The 6000-nt window shown below is 50.2% G+C and overlaps 1 protein-coding gene across 2 annotated transcripts in view; it reads right to left on the reverse strand.

Moving 5' to 3' along the window:
- Positions 1-5590, reverse strand: part of LOC134966190 (sulfotransferase 2B1-like) — a 187642-nt gene extending 182052 nt beyond the window's left edge. The window contains exon 1 of one of the 2 annotated variants that reach the window (XM_063942751.1): positions 5160-5590. The gene's annotated coding sequence lies outside the window, so the exon portion shown is untranslated. The remainder of the gene's footprint in view (positions 1-5159) is intronic. The other variant, XM_063942750.1, reaches the window with a different exon arrangement.
- Positions 5591-6000: the final 410 nt, after the last annotated feature.

A 6000-nucleotide genomic window follows, 5' to 3' on the forward strand; every position in this document is an offset into this window, starting at 1 on the left:
TCTCAGGTCTGGAGAAGGGGGAATATCTAGTGTCTCTGGATATCAAGGACTCGTACCTTCACATTCAGATCTGGCCACCTCATCAGGCTTACCTATGGTTTGCACTGCAGGACTGTCACTACCACTTCCAGGCCCTGCCATTTGGTCTTTCCACGGCACTGAGGGTGTTCACCAAGGTGATGGCAGAGATGATGTTTCTACTCTGTAAACAGGGAGTGAACATAATTCCGTACCTGGACAATCTCCTGATAAAAGCACCATCCAGGGAAAGGTTGCTGGACAGCATTGGTCTCTCTACCAAACTCCTCCAGGGTCACGGGTGGATTCTGAATCTTCCGAAATCTCACCTGGAGCCAACACGGAGGCTTCCATTCCTGGGAATGATACTGGACACAGAGTCGCAGAAAGTGTTCCTTCAGTTGGAAAAGGCATTGGTAATCCAGTCGATGGTTCGGGATGTCCTGAAGCCAACCCAGATATCGGTGCATTTATGCATTCTCCTTCTGGGGAAAATGGTGACCGCTTACGAGGCACTTCAATACGGAAGGTTTCAAGCAAGACCCTTCCAGCTCGATCTGTTGGACAATGGTCTGGATCACATCTTCACATGCACCAGAGGATCCTACTGTCGCCAAAAGCCAGGATCTCCCTTCTGTGGTGGCTACAGACTTCTTAGCTCATCGAGGGTCGCAGGTTCGGAATTCAGAATTGGATTCTGTTAACCACAGACGCAAGCCTCAGAGGTTGGGGAGCAGTCACCCAGGGGGTGCAGTTTCAAGGAAGATGGTCAAGTCAGGAAGTCATCCTTCCAATCAACATTCTGGAACTCAGGGCCATATACAATGCCCTTCTGCAGGCCTCAGATCTTCTTCAAGATCGGGCCATTCAGGTCCAGTCGGACAATGTGACGGCGGTGACGTACATAAACCGACAGGGCGGAACGAAAAGCAGAGCAGCAATGTCGGAGGTGTCAAGAATTCTCCTCTGGGCAGAAAAAAACACTGTGGCATTGTCACCGGTCTTCATTCCAGGAGTAGACAACTGGGAAGCAGACACGACCTGTACCCGGGGAAGTGGGGCCTTCACCCTGAAGACATGATGGCCTCTCGTCTCAACAAGAAGCTCAGGCAGTATTGTTCCAGGTCGAGAGACCCACAGGCAGTGGCGGGAGACGCCCTGATGACTCCATGGGTCTATCAGATGATGTATGTGTTTCCTCCACTTCCTTGATCCCAAGAATTCTAAATCAAATAAAAAGGGAAAAGGTTCAAGCAATAGTCATTGCTCCGGACTGGCCAAGAAGGGCCTGGTATGCGGACCTTCTGGAGATGCTCCTCGAAGATCCGTGGCCTCTACCTCTTCACGAGGATCTTCTGCAACAGGGCCCGTTTGTCTATCAGGACTTACCGCGGCTATGTTTGACGGCATGGAAGTTGAACGACTGATTCTAGCCAGGAAAGGGATCCCTAACAAGGTTATCCTGACTATGATCCAAGCCAGGAAGGCTTGCATTACCATCGTATTTGTAAGAAATACGTCTCTTGGTGCGAGAGCAGAAATGATTCTGCGGTGGAATTTCATCTGGGATGTTTCCTGTTTTTTCTGCAGGCAGGTGTGGATGTGGGCCTACGTCTGGGCTCTATAAAAGTCCAGTTGTCGGCCTTGTCCATTTTCTTTCAAAGACAATTGGCTTCTCTCCCTGAGTTCCAGACTTTCTTGAAAGGTGTTCTGCACATCCAACTTCCCTTTGTGCCTCTCATGTAACCTTGGGATCTCAATATGGTGCTGCAGCTCCTCCAATCGGACTGGTTTGAACCATTACAGAAGGTGGACGTAAAATATCTTACGTGGAAGACCGTCACACTGTTGGCCTTGGCTTCAGCAAGACGTGCGTCGGAGCTGGGGGGCTTTGTCTCACAAAAGTCCCTATTTAATTTTCCATGAGGACAGAGCAGTACTCAGAACTCATCAGCAATTTCTTCCTAAAGTGGTGTCTGCGTTTCACATCAACCAACCTATTGTGGTTGCGGTTGTTACCGACACCTCTGCTACTTCAAAGTCTTTGGATGTTGTGAGGGCTTTGAAGGTGTATGTAAAGCGAACAGCTTGTCACAGAAAATCGGACTCGCTGTTTGTTCTTTATGATCCCAATAAAGTTGGGAGTCCTGCTTCAAAGCAGACAATTGCACCCTGGATCAGGCTTACTATCCAGCTTGTTTATTCCACGGCAGGTTTGCCATGTCCAAAATCTGTACAGGCTAGTCAGGCAGAGGCAGTCGCGGGGTGGGCGGGCTGCAACGCTCCGTTTCCAGGGAGGAGACGGAGCGTTGCAGGGATGGATCTGGCAAAACGGGGGTGGTGCGGCATGAACGGGGGCATGGCATGATGTCACACACAGCCGCTGCGATCGGGAACATGGTGGCGGGCATCATGCTGGCGCAGATAAGCTGCGCAGGAAGCAGGCATCCCTATTTCCTGCGTAGAAGGAGAAATTGCAATGTGATCGCAATTTCTGCTTCATCAAGGGGGGAAGTGGTGGTCAGCATCCTGGGCGGCCTTGCCCTGCAATGGGGAGCCCCCAGCATGCTAGCAAAAAGATTGCAAATTCTGCTAATTAGCAGAATTTGCAATCCTTGCTGTATTAGGCCCTATATAAGGGTGGTCTTCAGTATGCCAGCTGTTGGGATCCCCGCGCACAGTATACCAATTCTTGGGGGTCCACGACCACCCTGGAGGGAGTATAAATAGTGCGGCGCGTGTAGCATGCCACCGTGCCCGCCGCGTGGCGAGTGCAGCGAGCCCGTAAGGGGCTCATATGCGCTCGCCCAGCTGTCGGTATGCCGGCGGTCGGGATTCCGGCGCCGGTATGCTGGCCGCCGGGAGCCCGGCCGCCGGCATACCCTACTACACCCCCTATATATTGTATGTTTAAGATGGAGTCAGTTTGCTCTGGGCTACCTAGTAGCTTGTGTGTCTGCATGTCTGGGTGCATGGGCTCATAGCCTGTTGGGAATGATTTGCATGCAGGTGTTGATATTGCAGAGTTACTGTATACAGACACACACTAGCGGATGACTGAACATATGTACAGTCCAGTAATATACTTAACTAATGGTGTTGGTTTATTGAAAGATAGCAGGTACAGCCATATTCACTGTTACACACTGGTTCTCATGGAGTGGAGCTTCAGGGTAGGGGAGTGTATACTACAAATTAGCAGTGGCGCAGGGATGCTGAAACAGCTTTATATGCAGGTAATCACTATGAACAATTACTAATTATGTTTATATATATATATATATATATATATATAGCTGCTGTGGGCGGATCGGCACTCACCTAGCTGGTGATGTAATGCTCCGGTGCCCTCTGGAGATCCATTTCCATTCAGCGGCACTCGGAGACTTGTGCATGGTATGCAGATTGTCACTATGATTCATTAAAGCACTTTTTATGACATGCACAAGTCTCCGAGTGCCGCTGAATGGAACAGAGTCGCCTATATATATATATATATATATATATATATATATATATATATATATGAGGAGGTAGATCAATTTCAAGCTTAACCACAGGAAAGGTTGGTAGCATAGGGAACACCAACCACAGCATCACTTCCCATATGGCAGTATTGTGGAAACCTTGCAACGCCTGAAGACCTAATCAATTGCAGCCAAAGGGCTGTAAACATTTATTAACAATTCTTTTTTCTTTTTAGGTATTGCACTAGAAACATTTTAGTTACATTTAAACACATTATTACATTGTAACAAGCACTCTGGTTTTATCTTTACTATATTGCCAATTTATTCAGAGCAGTTCCGGCACATAAGATCCCAGCTGTAGTGCGGTTTTTATACATTTTGAAGTCTCTATTAACTGGTGTAGCAACTGTATTAAGCAACTTTGATAAAAATTAATCTACAATTTCATGGTGGCAGCTGTCCAAATTACACATGAACTTGTGACACAATAATCAAAATACAAAGTCCTTTTGCATACTTGCCTACCTGACCCTCTCCATGAGGGAGAAAATGCTCTGTTCCTGGACTTTCCTGATAATGTATGATTGCCATCACCTGTGGTGAAACACCTTTCTTATCAATTAACTAGCTCACCACAGGTGATGGCAATCATAAATTACCTGGAAAGTCCAGGAACAGAGCATTTTCTCCCTCATGGAGAGGGTCAGGTAGGCAAGTATGTCCTTTTAGCACAGGGATGGGGAACCTTCGGCCCTCCAACTGCTGTTGAACTACACATCCCAGCATGCCCTGCACCAGTTTTAGCATAGCCAAATAGCAAAACTGTAGCAAGGCATGCTGGTATGTGTAGTTCAACAACAGCTAGAGGGCCGAAGGTTCCCCATCCCTGTTTTAGCACCAAATATCAAAGTTCCACAGCGGCCGTGAATGGAACACGCACCTTCTAAAACCTAGGCCATTAAACCATAATAGTAGTAATAGCAGTGCCGTAACTAAACATTTTAGCGCTGTGTGCAAGAAATAGCATTGGCAGCAGTGCCAATTTACAAAACATGGCCAGTGCGCGTCGCACTGTGATTGTGTGACCACCAGGGCTTAAAGTGGTCCTGGAGAGGTGGGGGAACTCACCTCACCCGCAATGCCGCAGAAAGGGGTGTGGCCTCACACAGAAGGGGCGTGGTCACACAAAAGTAACACCAATTCAAAATAATGCTTCACAGTAGCACAATCTTATTCACATTGTCCGCCCCACATACTAATGCCCTTTACACACACAATAGCAGAGTCCCCCTTTTACACAGTACGGGAGGCGAAGCCCCCTTTTACACAGTACGGCAGACAGCTTCCCCTTTTACACAGTACGACAGGTAGAGCCCCTTCCAGCGCGCGCACACACACACACACACACACTCTCTCTCTCTCTCTCTCTCTCTCTCTCAGAGTCTTGAAAGTGCAAAAAAAGACAAAAAGAGTGACATGGCAAGAGAGGGTGAGAGAGACATGGAGAGAGAGACATTGCAAGAGAGAGAGAGAGACATGGCAAAAGAGGGAGATGAGGGGGAGACATAGCAAAATAGAGTGACAGAGAGAGAGAGAAACATGGAGAGAGAGAGAGAATATCAGCAGCAGAAAGACTGGGCACCCAGAGCTGTGAATTGTGGCAGCAGTTACCTGGAGGTCTTCATGTGGAGGGCGAGTTGACTCTCCTGCCAGACGCCCAGGGGTGTGCCACGGTTAGGATAGGGCCTCGGACCATCATTCACTTGCAGACAGTGCTCCGGTGGAGGTGGGGAGGGCATTACAGGCCGCGGGTCACTAAGCTTAGGGGTAGGGTGGAATTTAAGCTGCTGCGCTGGCAGGGAGATGGGGAGTGGGCATGGGCATTACTGGCCGCTGCTCAGCGTCAGTTAACAGTTAACTCCGGCGGCTGCGGGGGGTGGGGGGGTGGGATCGGGCGTTACAACCCGCGGCTCAGTCACACTCTGGCGGCTGTGGCAGCGGCGGAGGGGGGGAGAGACGGCACTTTGAACCTGGCGCCGGCTGTGCGTCATTCACGGCTCCTGGACCGCCAGCTAATGAGAAGCTGCCACTTGGCAGCCTCTCATTGGCTGGCGGTCTGCGAGCCGTGATTGGCTCACGCCAGATTTAAAAAAAAGCCTCATCTTCTTCTGATTGGTGCTGCAGCCGGTCCGCGAGCCGTGATTGGCTGGCGGCCGCTGACACCTTTACTATGGAACAGTTAACTCCGGCGGCTGCGGGGGGGGGGGGGGGATCGGGCGTTACAAACCGCGGCTCAGTCACACTCTGGCGGCTGTGGCAGCGGCGGAGGGGGGGAGAGACGGCACTTTGAACCTGGCGCCGGCTGTGCGCCATTCACGGCTCCTGGACCGCCAGCTAATGAGAAGCTGCCACTTGGCAGCTTCTCATTGGCTGGCGGTCTGCGAGCCGTGATTGGCTCACGCCAAAAAAGCCTCATCTTCTTCTGATTGGTGCTGCAGCCGGTCCGCGAGCC

This window comes from Pseudophryne corroboree, chromosome 10, assembly GCF_028390025.1.
Source record: "Pseudophryne corroboree isolate aPseCor3 chromosome 10, aPseCor3.hap2, whole genome shotgun sequence".
Classification (NCBI taxonomy): Eukaryota; Metazoa; Chordata; class Amphibia; order Anura; family Myobatrachidae; genus Pseudophryne; species Pseudophryne corroboree.